Consider the following 14,834-nt stretch of genomic DNA (forward strand, 5'->3'; position numbering starts at 1 on the left):
CACGACGCACAGTCACCAGAGGCATCAGGCTCAGATGTTCGAACGGGTGCAGCAGCAACAGGTAAGTGTGCATCTTTTTTCCCTATTTCACGTATTTGCCCGCGGGAAGACCTCATTCGGAATTTCAGGTCCATTATTCCTTCCAAGATTTATGGGATTACCTTACCTCAGTTTTCCTCTTTTTATTGGAGCTCGCAATTTTTGGAGTCACTATTAACGTCGGATTAACTATTCGGGTATAATTTTGAATTCAGTGCCATTAACAGTAGTTTACAAGCCAGCTATAGACAATTGAGCACATTGAATCCTCGCTGAAAAATTAAAGATTGAAATATTTGTACAATTTTAAAGTTGCATTTGCTGATATACTGGTGAGTTAGTTGTCATAAATTGTATGTATTATATTACAGCATGCAACATTTCCTACATTACAACAGTGACTACATTTTGAAAGAACTTCATTGACTGCAGGGGCATCAAACTAGCTGCACGTTGAGGGAATGGAATCCCTTACGACAAAGATGTTTGGCTGGTTATCGGGAGCACGTAAGACACTGTGGGTGCAGTCTACAGCACCTTGCAACCTGGGGAAGCCTGTAATGCTGTTGTAGCCATCGAGCCCTCTCGCCCTGCTTTGCATTGCCCATAGAGAAAGACTTGCATTTATATAGCCCCTTTCATGACCACCGGACATCTCAAAGCACTTTACAGCCACTGAAGTACTTGTGGAGTGTAGTCACGGTTGTAATGTGGGAAACGCAGCAGTCAATTTGCGCACAGCAAGCTCCCACAAACAGCAATGTGTTAACATAGAAACATAGACATAGAAAATAGGTGCAGGAGTAGGCCATTCGGCCCTTCGAGCCTGCACCGCCATTCAATGAGTTCATGGCTGAACATGCAACTTCAGTACCCCATTCCTGCTTTCTCGCCATACCCCTTGATCCCCCTAGTAGCAAGGACTTCATCTAACTCCCTTTTGAATATATTTAGTGAATTGGCCTCAACTACTTTCTGTGGTAGAGAATTCCACAGGTGCACCACTCTCTGGGTGAAGAAGTTTCTCCTCATCTCGGTCCTAAATGGCTTACCCCTTATCCTTAGACTATGACCACTGGTTCTGGACTTCCCCAACATTGGGAACATTCTTCTGAACTCCAGTGAACACAAGCCCAGTTGATCCAGTCTTTCTTGATAGGTCAGTCCCATCATCCCAGGAATCAGTCTGGTGAATCTTTGCTGCACTCCCTCAATAGCAAGAATGTCCTTCCTCAAGTTAGGAGACCAAAACTGTACACAATACTCCAGGTGTGGCCTCACCAAGGCCCTGTACAACTGTAGCAACACCTCCCTGCCCCTGTACTCAAATCCCCTCGCTATGAAGGCCAACATGCCACTTGCTTTCTTAACCGCCTGCTGTACCTGCATGCCAACCTTCAATGACTGATGTACCATGACACCCAGGTCTCTTTGCACCTCCCCTTTTCCTAATCTGTCACCATTCAGATAATAGTCTGTCTCTCTGTTTTTACCACCAAAGTGGATGACCTCACATTTATCCACATTATACTTCATCTGCCATGCATTTGCCCACTCACCTAACCTATCCAAGTCACTCTGCAGCCTCATAGCATCCTCCTCGCAGCTCACACTGCCACCCAACTTAGTGTCATCTGTAAATTTGGAGATACTACATTTAATCCCCTCGTCTAAATCATTAATGTACAATGTAAACAGCTGGGGCCCCAGCACAGAACCTTGCGGTACCCCACTAGTCACTGCCTGCCATTCTGAAAAGTGCCCATTTACTCCTACTCTTTGCTTCCTGTCTGACAACCAGTTCTCAATCCACGTCAGCACACTACCCCCAATCCCATGTGCTTTAACTTTGCACATTAATCTCTTGTGTGGGACCTTGTCAAAAGCCTTCTGAAAGTCCAAATATACCACATCAACTGGTTCTCCCTTGTCCACTTTACTGGAAACATCCTCAAAAAATTCCAGAAGATTTGTCAAGCATGATTTCCCTTTCACAAATCCATGCTGACTTGGACCTATCATGTCACCTTTTTCCAAATGCGCTGCTATGACATCCTTAATAATTGATTCCATCATTTTACCCACTACTGAGGTCAGGCTGACCGGTCTATAATTCCCTGTTTTCTCTTTCCCTCCTTTTTTAAAAAGTGGGGTTACATTGGCTACCCTCCACTCGATAGGCACTGATCCAGAGTCAATGGAATGTTGGAAAATGACTGTCAATGCATCTGCTATTTCCAAGGCCACCTCCTTAAGTACTCTGGGATGCAGTCCATCAGGCCCTGGGGATTTATCGGCCTTCAATCCCATCAATTTCCCCAACACAATTTCCCGACTAATAAGGATTTCCCTCAGTTTCTCCTCCTTACTAGACCCTCTGACCCCTTTTATATCCGGAAGGTTGTTTGTGTCCTCCTTAGTGAATACCGAACTAAAGTACTTGTTCAATTGGTCTGCCAGTTCTTTGTTCCCCGTTATGACTTCCCCTGATTCTGACTGCAGGGGACCTACATTTGTCTTTACTAACCTTTTTCTCTTTACATATCGATAGAAACTTTTGCAATCCGCCTTAATGTTCCCTGCAAGCTTCTTCTCGTACTCCATTTTCCCTGCCCTAATCAAACTCTTTGCCCTCCTCTGCTGAGTTCTAAATTTCTCCCAGTCCCCGGGTTCGCTGCTATTTCTGGCCAATTTGTATGCCACTTCCTTGGCTTTAATACTATCCCTGATTTCCCTTGATAGCCACGGTTGAGCCACCTTCCCTTTATTTAATGACCAGATAATCTGTTTTTGTTGTGTTGATTGAGGGATAAATATTGACCAGGACACCGGGGAGAACTCCCCTGCTCTTCTTACGAAATAGTGCCATGGGATCTTTTACGTCCGCCCGAGAGGGCAGACGGGACCTGGGTTTAAACGGCGGCGGTGTAGACGCTCCTAGCGCAGAGTATCAGTGGGCTGCAAACTGTGATATGTCACTAATGTCACCTTGTGCATCCTGAAAGGAGTGCGTGGCATAAAGGTTAAAGGCCGCGGTGACCTTGACAGCCACAGGCAGTGCTGGCCATGCCGGAGTGATAGGCTCATGTTGTAGCTGCAGCAAGCGACATAGCACAATGATAGCCTCCTTTGTGTAGCAAAGGTGCCTCAGGCATTGCTTCTCAGTGAAGTTGAGATCAGAGAAATGCATCCTACAGGTGTAGCCTTCTGCACAGCGCCCTCCTCCACCTCCTCCTCCCTCTTGTCCCAGCTGCTCCTGCTGTCTATTGTATTCCTTTTTGCTCCTCTTGTTCTTCAGCCCTGGAGGCCACCCATGACTGCAGTCAAACTATCTGTGAGGCAGCCAACAACAGTGCCTCACCAGCATAATCTTGTTCTTTGCTGACAAACTTTGCAGAGGGATAATACTACGCCAGGAAACGCCCAGAAGTTAACCAGTGGCCTGAAACGACACACCAGCTACTAAACTGTAAACTCTGAATAATCCATTTAAATAGCACTGGTGAGGGGTCCTTCCTGTAGGTCAGCTCCACATCTTGCTGGGCAAGTTCAGCTTGTAGCGCGTCAGGCGTTGGGGCAAGCCAAAATCGGAAAGGGTCCTGCAGGGAGCCCAATTTAAATAATGTACTCAGCATTTGAAATATTTCTGCCGTGCGCTCCTGACACCAATGGAGAAGCTCGATGTGACATGGTGAACGATGCACTGCTGGTTGGAAATGTGTGTGTGTGCTTCCTGCCCGCCATATTGGAGGCTTAGGTGCTTGTTTGGCGCCCGAAGAACTGGCGGGGCAATGTCGAATCGCTATGCCTTAGAATTCAAATGGCAGATGCTTTAAAGAAGGTAGAACTCCAAACCAGAGGAGCTGCTATAGAGGAAGGATTTAGACAACAGCTGAACCAGAAAGGTAACAGCCTTGCAGTAATTAACATCGCAGTTAACTTAAAATAATCTTTTTATGTCCACCTGAGAGAGCAGACAGGGCCTCGGTTTAACATCTCATCTGAAAGACGGCACCTCCAACTGTGCAGTGCAGTGCTCCCTCAAGGAAACAAGGGCTAGATAGTAGTCAACAAGGAGGTTTGCCTGTACTAAATGGTATATACTTCAATGCAAGGAGTATAGCGAATAAAGCAGATGAGCTGAGAGTGCAGGTAGATACTTGGGAGTACGATGTTATAGCTATTACAGAGACATGGCTAAAAGAGGGGCAGGTATGGCAGCTCAATATTCCTGGTTACAGGATTTTCAGACGGGATAGAGAGGGGAGTAAAAAGGGAGGGGTCATTATTGATTAAATGAACTATTCATCATCATAGATGGTCCCTCGAAATGAGGATGACTTGCTTCTAAGCCTAAAAAAGGACGAGTTCACAGGTGTTTCAATGAAGGACCCGAGCTACATCCTGAAGGGTGGAAGATGTCTGTGCATTTTTTTAACGTGGGGTGCTGTTGCACACCAGCCACCACACGGGCTTGACAGAGCTAGGTCTTGGTCCAGTGGCAAGGATTACCCAAGACAACTGGAGACCAGCTCTGCTGCACGAACCTAGTGCGCACACATATCGCAGTGTGGGCTGATCAGTGCTGCCCCTGGGCCCCTGGCCCCGAACTCACGCCTCCCCTGGGCCCCGATCACATCCCCCTCTACAGTCTCTCGCCGCTCCTGCTGTATCTGCCCACGCTCCAATCATCGACCTGGATCTTAATGATCACTCTTCACAGCCATTGCCCTCCCGCAGCAGCTCACGCTGTATCTTGAAGTAGTATGCATCCACACTGCTCCCGGGCCATCGCTTGCCACTCCTTTTATAGCCCCGACCTGCCGCTGATGTTCCCTCGCAGGTTAGGGCCTCCACGCTGCCCATGGCCACCGCTCGCCGCTCCTTTTATGATCCCAACCTGCCGCTGATGTTCCCGCGCAGGTCGGGGCCTCCATGCTGAACTATTACAGCTGTGAGGAGGGATGATATGTTAGAGGGATCATCAAATAAGGCCATATGGGTTGAACTGAAAAACAAAAAAGGGGCGATCATACTGCTGGGAGTGTACTATAGACCCCCAAACAGTGAGAGGGAGATAGAAGAGGAAACATGTAGGTAAATTTCTGAGAAGTACAAAAACTGTAGGGCAGTAATAGTAGGGGATTTCAACTATCCTAATGTTAACTGGGATAAAATTAGTGTGAAGGGTACAGAGGGTGCGGCATTCCTAAAATGCATTCAGGAGAACTTTTTTAGCCAGCATGTAGCAAGCCCAACATGGGAAGGGGCGGTTCTGGATTTAGTTTTAGGGAATGAAGCTAGGCAGGTGGAAGGGGTATCAGTGGGAGAGCATTTAGGTGCTAGTGACCATAATTCAGTTAGATTTCAGGTAGTTATGGAAAAGGACATGGATAGACCAGTAATAAAAGTTCTAAATTGGGGAAAAGCCAACTTTGCTAAGCTGAGAGGTGATTTGGCCATAGTGGACTGGAAACAGCTACTTGAAGGTAAATCACTGTCAGAGCAATGGGAGGCATTCAGGGAGGAGATCCGAAGGGTTCAGGCCAAATATGTGCCCTTAAAGAAAAAGGGTGGGACTAACAAATCTAGAGCCCCATGGACACCTCGGGACATACAGGGTAGGATAAAGAAAAAAAGGGAAGCTTATGACAGATACCGAGGGCTAAATACTGCAGAATCTCTGGAGGGGTATAGAAAATACAAGGGTGAAATTAAAAAGGATATTAGGAAAGCAAAGACAGAGCATGAAAAATTCTTGGCAAGTAAAATCAAGGAAAATCCAAAGATGTTGTATAAATATATTAAGAGCAAGAGGATAATTAAAGAAAGGGTAGGGCCTATTAGAGACCATAATAGGCTTGGAGGCGGGAAATATGGGTATGGTTCTTAATGAAAACTTTGCTTCTGTTTTCACAAAGGAGAGGGGCGATGCAGACACTGCTATCTCAGAGGAGGAGTGTGAAATATTAGATGAAATAAACATAGTGAGAGAGGAGGTATTAAGGGGTTTAGCAGCTTTGAAAGTGAATAAATCCCCAGGCTCGGATGAAATATATCCCAGGCTGTTTTAAGTGAAGCAAAAGAGGAAATAGCAAAGGCTTTGACCATCATTTTCCGATGCTCTCTAGCTTCAGGTGTGGTGCCAGAGGACTGGAGGACTACTAATGTGGTTCCTTTATTTAAGAAGGGAGAAAGGGATAGACTGAGTAATTACAGGCCAGTCAGTCTAACCTCGGTGGTGGGAAAATTATTGGAACAAATCATGAAGGACAGGATAAATCTTCATTTAGAAAGACACGAATGAATCAAGACAGTCAGCACGGATTTGTTAAGGGAAGGTTGTGTCTGACTAACCTGATTGAATTTTTCGAGGAGGTAACCAGGAGAGTCGATGAGTGTTGCACGTTTGATGTAGTGTATGTGGATTTCAGCATGGCTCTTGATAAGATCCCACATCGCAGACTGGTCATGAAAGTAAAAGCCCATGGGATCCAGGGCAAAATGGCAAGTTGGATCCAAAATTGTCTCAAAGACAGGAAGCAAAGGGTAATGGTTGATGGGTGTTTTTGTGACTGGAAGGCTGTTTCCAGTGGGGTCCCACAGGGCTCAGTATTAGGTTCCTTGCTTTTTGTGGTATACATCAATGATCTAGACTTGAATATAGGGGGTATGATTAAGAAGTTTGCAGATGATACTAAAATCGGCTGTGTGGTTGATAATGAAGAAGAAAGCTGCAGACTGCAGGAAGATATCAATCAACTGGTCAGGTGGGCAGAACAGTGGCAAATGGAATTGGAGAAGTGTGAGGTAATGCATTTGGGGAGGACTAGCAAAGAAAGGGAATACACATTAAATGATAGGACACTGATAATTGTAGAAGAACAAAGGAACCTTGGAGTGCATGTCCACAGATTCCTGAAGGTAGCAGGCCAGGTAGATAAGGTGGTTAAGAAGGCATACGGAATGCTTGCCTTTATTAGCTGAGGCATAAAATACAAGAGCAGGGGGGGTAATGCTTGAACTGTATAAAACACTGGTTAGACCTCAGCTAGAGTAGTGTGTGCAGTTCTGGTCACCGCATTACAGGAAGGATATGATTGCACTGGAGCGGGTACAGAGGAGATTTACAAGGATGTTGCCAGGAGTAGAGAATCTTAGCTACGAGGACAGATTGGATAGGCTGGGTTTGTTTTCCTTGGAACAGAGGAGGCTGAGGGGAGACCTCATTGAGGTGTATAAAATTATGAGGGGTCTAAATATAGTGGATATAAAGAGCCTGTTTCCCTTAGCAGGGGGGTTAACAACCAGGGGGCATAAAGTTGAAGTCATTGGTAGACGGGTTAGCGGGGATCCAGAGGGTTGTGGGAGTCTGGAACTCACTGCCTGAAAGGGTGGTAGAGGCAGAAACCCTCACCACATTTAAAATGTTTTAACAAACCCGTACACCACAGGTACCCAGGTATAAAAGGGGGTCCACCATGTGGTAACCTCACTCTGGAGTTATATTAAATGGACTAAGGTCACTACAGTTCAAGTACAATACTTTTTCTCGTGGAGTCATTATCAGAGCATCTAAAGACATAATAACAAAAACAGATTATCCAGTCATTATCACATTGCTGCTTGTGGGAGCTTGCTGTGTGTAAATTGTCTGCCACATTTCCTACATTACAACAGTCACTAAACTCCAAAAGTACTTCATTGGCTGTAAAGCGCTTTGAGACGTCCGGTGGTCGTGAAAGGCGCTATATAAATCCAAGTCTTTTTTTTCCTCATTTATCCCGCACTTCCCATTAGTCACCTTTGCTTGACATTGCCACAGTTATACTCTCACACAAACAGCAGCAAATCCGAACTGAAGAATCATCAATGCAAGTTTGATCTTTCTTCCTCCACCCTCTTTAGTTTTACATCTGGCACACACTCCCTGGGGCTACAGGAGGGTCATCCACACTACGTCTGTCATTCCAGTGAGTTAATTTTAAGCTGTGAGGTATGTATTCTTCCTACATTGCAACAGGAATTACACTTCAAAAGTATTTAATAGGCTGTGAAGCTCTTTGGGACCTCCTGTGGTCGTGAAAGCTGCTACAGAAATGCAAGTTTTTCTTTCTTTTATTTACCAAAGATTGAGTTAGAATAACAGGGAATCATGCTATAGAAAGGAGGTAATGCAAAACTAAATGACTTGCAATCATTTGAGCACAGGATGAGCTGACTGCACTTTGAAAGACACAATGGAAAGTGTTAAAAGGAACCTCACATATAATTTAAATGTACTGCAAGATTTTGGTTGTCAGATTAATGAGCAGTGTCAAATGCCTTAAAGACCTCAGAAAGCATGCGATTGCTGGGTTGTGTTACTTGTTGCTACAGGTCTGCTGATGTTCTATGCTGACAACAAATCTGTTTGTGAATTTAAGAAGTGGAAAATGCCTGAGTCCCAGCACGTAAGAAATCTTCATGCTACTCTCTAAGTTTCAGTAAGGTTGATTGGAATGGACAATGAAAAATATAACTTTTCAGGTGTTTCTGATGATTAATTTCACTGCAACAAACTCAGGTCCAAGAGCAGCCAAGTGCCTTGCTGTCCCTGCAGACTGGAGCCACTGGCTCGGTATGAAAACCTCACTGTTGGAACTCATAGCCATGAGGTATCAGATAACCATTCTGAGAAATTGATTATATCTCCCAAGATTTCACCATTGAATCCGCCCATATCCCTCTGATCCAGAGCAGTAACAAGGAACTGGAGGAAAAGAGCATCCATGATCTAATCGCCATAGCTTCCTATCCAGCATCTCTGAACCCTGGATGCCAATTAAGTTCCTGCCCAGAACTACAAATAAATTAGCTGAGGTCATTAAGGCAACAGGCAAGATTCTGCATGTTTAAAAGGTGCAGAATTGAATATGGTTTTAGCCGACTCTTATGTTGGCTGTTATATCTTCAGTACAACTCACAAACACACACAAGCCTTAAGATGGCAGAACACTCCGGAACTCTAGTCGGGTGGAGCTATATATATTACACTTCTCCCTCCTTAATGAAAAAGTAATTATAACAAAATAATTATCATACATAATTTGCATGGTTATACATAACAAAAGATATGGACTTATTTTGCCATATTTACAAATCAAGCTTAACCACTTGTTTTCTGTTTCGAAGAGGATACCTTTACTCTCAAACAGAACCTTCCAAACATGGTGAAAAATTTAAATTCATTCGAGGCTGATCCTGAGGAAAGTTTTCCTCCAAGGGATGCCTTTGATTTCCATTTGAACTCTCTCTCTTTTACTCTACCTCTATTAAAGTAACTGCGTGCAAAACTCTTGGTCAAGCGCATTCCCAGGTGCTGGTCATGGAGGTCTCCTAATAATTTGGACCTGAATTTATTTGGTATAACCACTCATGCACCCCCACATAATACAATCTTTATCGGATGATAAATAATTCCTACGAATGAAGAATGGATGAATATCGTTCTCTGTTACCTGGTTTGGTCAGCCATTTGCAATATAATCATACACCTTTGACATAAGGAGGAGGAACTGAGGGAAATCTTTATTAGTCGGGAAATTGTGTTGGGGAAATTGATGGGATTGAAGGCCGATAAATCCCCAGGGCCTGATGGACTGCATCCCAGAGTACTTAAGGAGGTGGCCTTGGAAATAACAGATGCATTGACAGTCATTTTCCAACATTCCATTGACTCTGGATCAGTTCCTATCGAGTGGAGGGTAGCCAATGTAACCCCACTTTTTAAAAAAGGAGGGAGAGAGAAAGCAGGGAATTATAGACTGGTCAGCCTGACCTCAGTAGTGGGTAAAATGATGGAATCAATTATTAAGGATGTCATAGCAGCGCATTTGGAAAATGGTGACATGATAGGTCCAAGTCAGCATGGATTTGTGAAAGGGAGATCATGCTTGACAAATCTTCTGGAATTTTTTGAGGATGTTTCCAGTAAAGTGGACAAAGGAGAACCAGTTGATGTGGTATATTTGGACTTTCAGAAGGCTTTCGACAAGGTCCCACACAGGAGATTAATGTGCAAAGTTAAAGCACATGGGATTGGGGGTAGTGTGCTGACGTGGATTGAGAACTGGTTGTCAGACAGGAAGCAAAGAGTAGGAGTAAATGGGTACTTTTCAGAATGGCAGGCAGTGACTAGTGGGGTACCGCAAGGTTCTGTGCTGGGGCCCCAGCTGTTTACATTGTACATTAATGATTTAGACGAGGGGATTAAATGTAGTATCTCCAAATTTGCGGATGACACTAAGTTGGGTGGCAGTGTGAGCTGCGAGGAGGATGCTATGAGGCTGCAGAGTGACTTGGATAAGTTAGGTGAGTGGGCAAATGCGTGACAGATGAAGTATAATGTGGATAAATGTGAGGTTATCCACTTTGGTGGTAAAAACAGAGAGACAGACTATTATCTGAATGGTGACAGATTAGGAAAAGGGGAGGTGCAAAGAGACCTGGGTGTCATGGTACATCAGTCATTGAAGGTTGGCATGCAGGTACAGCAGGCGGTTAAGAAAGAAAATGGCATGTTGGCCTTCATAGCGAGGGGATTTGAGTACAGGGGCAGGGAGGTGTTTCTACAGTTGTATAGGGCTTTGGTGAGGCCACACCTGGAGTATTGTGTACAGTTTTGGTCTCCTAACTTGAGGAAGGACGTTCTTGCTATTGAGGGAGTGCAGCGAAGATTCACCAGACTGATTCCCGGGATGGTGGGACTGACCTATCAAGAAAGACTGGATCAACTGGGCTTGTATTCACTGGAGTTCAGAAGAGTGAGAGGGGACCTCATAGAAACGTTTAAAATTCTGACGGGTTTGGACAGGTTGGACGCAGGAAGAATGTTCCCAATGTTGGGGAAGTCCAGAACCAGGGGTCACAGTCTAAGGATAAGGGGTAAGCCATTTGGGACCGAGATGAGGAGAAACTTCTTCACCCAGAGAGTGGTGAACCTGTGGAATTCTCTACCACAGAAAGTAGTTGAGGCCAATTCACTAAATATATTCAAAAGGGAGTTAGATGAAGTCCTTACTACTCGGGGGATCAAGGGGTATGGCGAGAAAGCAGGAATGGGGTACTGAAGTTTCATGTTCAGCCATGAACCCATTGAATGGCGGTGCAGGCTAGAAGGGCTGAATGGCCTGCTCCTGCACCTATTTTCTATGTTTCTATGTTTCTATAACTGGGTCACGTTTGGTTGCTCTACCAATCTCTTCAGCTGTGACTGGCAGTTCATCAATATATGAAAAATAGAACACTTCTTCCCTATCGGGTGTAACTTGTGATGGGGAAGGCAATCTAGACATAGCATTAGCATTACTGTGATCAGCTGATCATCTGTATTCAATATCATTTTTATATGCTGACAAAATCAAAGCCCATCTCTGCATTCGGGCTGCAGCTAATGTTGGAACTGGGGACTTTGGATGGAGGATTGCTGTCAGGGGCTTATGGTCCATACAAGTATTTGTGGAAGTACTTGACCCCAAAAATTAATGCCAAAGCTTCCCTTTCATTTTGTGCATGAAGCAAAAGCAATTCGTCTCTCCTCCCCACTATCTAGTACATGAGAGATCACTGCTGCAAATCCATATGGAGAGGCATCACATGCTAGCTTGATCTCCTTAGATATGTCATAGTGAACTAACATGATGCTCTCTACCAATTTGCTTTTACACTCCTTGAATGCTGTATCACATTCTTCTGACCACTTCCAATGGACCTGTTTTATCAATAGTTCATTCAGTGGATGTAATACTGTAGCCAAATTTGGTAGTAACTTCCTATAATAGTTCAAAAGACGCAAAAATGATAGAAGTTCAATGACATTCTTGGGATGGGTGCATTTCTGATTGCATCCAGCTTTCCCTTGGTTGGATGTAAACCATCTTTGTCTACTCTGTGCCCTAAGTACTCCACATAGTTCTGAAATAACTCACACTTGGACACTCGTACTCTGCTTCTTTAGCCATTTGAGGACTTCATTCAATATGTTATTATGAATTTGTCTATTTGGTGTTGAAATTAGTGACATCTAAATAACATACTACCCCTTCACTACCTTGCAAAATCTGGTTCATCACTCCGTGGAATATAGCAGGGCTCGGAAGACACTCCAAAACGGTAGCCTATTAAATTGGTATAGGCCTAGATGAGTATTTACAGTCAAGCATGACTTGGAATCCTCATCTAGTTCAAGTTGTAAGTAGGCATTTGTAAGATCCAACTTTGAGAAGATCTGACCACCTGTCAGTGTTGTGAACAACATTTCTACATTTGGCAATATATTGGGGAGATTACCCTCAAGAACCTGGTTTACGGTTACTTTATAATCACCACACAATCTTACCTTACCATCGGACTTAGGTACAACAACAATGGGTGTAGCCCAATTACATGAATCTATCTTAGAAATAATGTTCTCAGTCTCTAGTCTTTTGAGTTCTTGCTCAACTTTCTCCTTGAGTGCATATGGTACGGGACGTGGCTTGCAGTAAACCAATCTAGCGTCCTTCTGTACCCTGATACTCGCCTTCAAGCCTTGGATCAGACTGCCTGTTTCGCAGAACACCTTCGGATAATTCTTGATGATATCATCCTTTGAAGCAAATCTCGTTTCAATACAAAAAATCTCACTCCAATCCAGTGCAGCGCGGCAGGTCAGAGTGCAAAGGTAACAGTTTGGTAAGTGGGAGAACTTTAAGGGTTAATCCCTTTTAAACCATTTCAAGGTTGGTGTAAATTACTAGTGACAATTTCCAGTAGTTTCTAAAGGTAAAATAAGATTACAAGTTTAAGTAAAACTGAAGTATTAAACAGATAGGATTTTTGTAGGTTTAAGCAGAGACAAACAAGCAAGCTAGCTTAGTTAATTAGCCAGCTAGTAAAAACTGATTCCCTAAACAGGTCAGTGGTGAGTCAGCTAGAAACAGTATAAAAAGAGTGGGCTTGGTGCAGACTTGCTTGGAGTGCAGTGGCAGGTCAGAGTGCAAAGGTAAGAGTTTTCTAAGTGGGAGAGTTTGGGCAAGTGGGAGCGGGAGGTGTTGCTTTGTCTTGTTTTCCCCACCAGTGCCGACTCCCCAACCTGGGAGGAAAAAAAACCAAAGTGTGACGTCACAGCCAAGAGGGTAAGTGATTGGCTGGTTGATTCGTGAGTAATTTTTCTTTTTTCCTTATCTTGTCAGTAAGAAACCTTTGGCATTGTTGCCAAATTAGGTTATTTTAAAGGTTAAGTCATGGCAGGAGAGCACAGACTCATGCCATGCTCCTCCTGTGCCATGTGGGAAATCAGAGATGCTTCCAGTGTCCCTGATGACTCTGTGCAGGAAGAATATCCAGCTGCACCTCCAGTTATACCACATGATGGCTCTGGAGCTGTGGATGGATTCACAATGGAGCATGCGCGATGCTGAGGATGTCGTGGATAACATGTTCAGTGAGTTGGTCACAAAGGCAGAGAGGGGATGGGTGACCACTAGGCAGAGCAGGAGTAGGAAGGTAGTGCAGGAGTCTCCTGCGGTCATCTCCCTCCAAAACAGATATACCGTTTTGGATATTGTTGGGGGAGATGGCTCACCAAGGGAAGGGAGCAGCAGCAGCCAAGTTCATGGCACCGTGGGTGGCTCTGATGCACAGGAGGGCAGGAAAAAGAGTGGGAGAGCTATAGTGGTGGGGGATTCTACTGTAAGGGGGATAAATAGGGGTTTCTGCGGTCGCAACCGAGACTCTAGGATGGTATGTTGCCTCCCTGGTGCAAGGGTCAAGGATGTCTCGGAGCGGCTGCAGGGCATTCTGGAGCAGGAGGGTGAACAGCCAGTTGTCGTGGTGCATATAGGTACCAACGATATAGGTAAAAAGTGGGATGAGGTCCTACAAGCAGAATTTAGGGAGCTAGGAGTTAAATTAAAAAGTAGGACCTCAAAGATAGTAATCTCAGGATTGCTACCAGTGCCATGTGCTAGTCAGAGTAGGAATTGCAGGATAGCTAAGATTAATATGTGGCTTGAGGAGTGCAAGAGGGAGGGATTCAAATTCCTGGGACATTGGAACCGGTTCTGGGGGAGTTGGGACCAGTACAAACTAGACGGTCTCCACCTGGGCAGTACCGGAACCAATGTCCTCGGGGGAGTGTTTGCTAGTGCTTTTGGGGAGGGGTTAAACTAATATGGAAGGGGGATGGGAACCTATGCAGGGAGGCAGAGGGAAATAAAATGGGGACAGAAGCAAAAGATAGAAAGGAGAATAGTAAAAGTGGAGGACAGAGAAACCCAAGGCAAAAATCAAAAAGGGCCACATTACAGTAAAATTCCAAAGGGACAAAGAGTGCTAAAAAGACAAGCCTGAAGGCACTGTGCCTCAATGTGAGGAGTATTCATAATAAGGTGGATGAATTAGCTGTGCAGGCAGCTATTAATGATTATGATATAATTGGGATTATGGAGACATGGCTCCAGGATGACCAAGGCTGGGAACTCAACATCCAGGGGTATTCACCATTCAGGACGGATAGACAGAAAAGAAAAGGAGGTAGGGTAGCGTTGCTGGTTAAAGAGGAAATTAACGCAATCGTAAGAAAGGACATTAGCTTGGATGATGTGGAATCTGTATGGGTAGAGCTGCAGAATACCAAAGGGCAGAAAACGCTAGTGGGAGTTGTGTACAGACCACCAAACAGTAGTAGTGAGGTTGGGGATGGCATCAAACAGGAAATTAGGGATGCGTGCAATAAAGGTACAGCAGTTACCATGGGAGACTTTAATCTACAT

The sequence above is a fragment of the Pristiophorus japonicus genome, chromosome 15, assembly GCF_044704955.1.
Source record: "Pristiophorus japonicus isolate sPriJap1 chromosome 15, sPriJap1.hap1, whole genome shotgun sequence".
NCBI classification, from domain to species: domain Eukaryota; kingdom Metazoa; phylum Chordata; class Chondrichthyes; family Pristiophoridae; genus Pristiophorus; species Pristiophorus japonicus.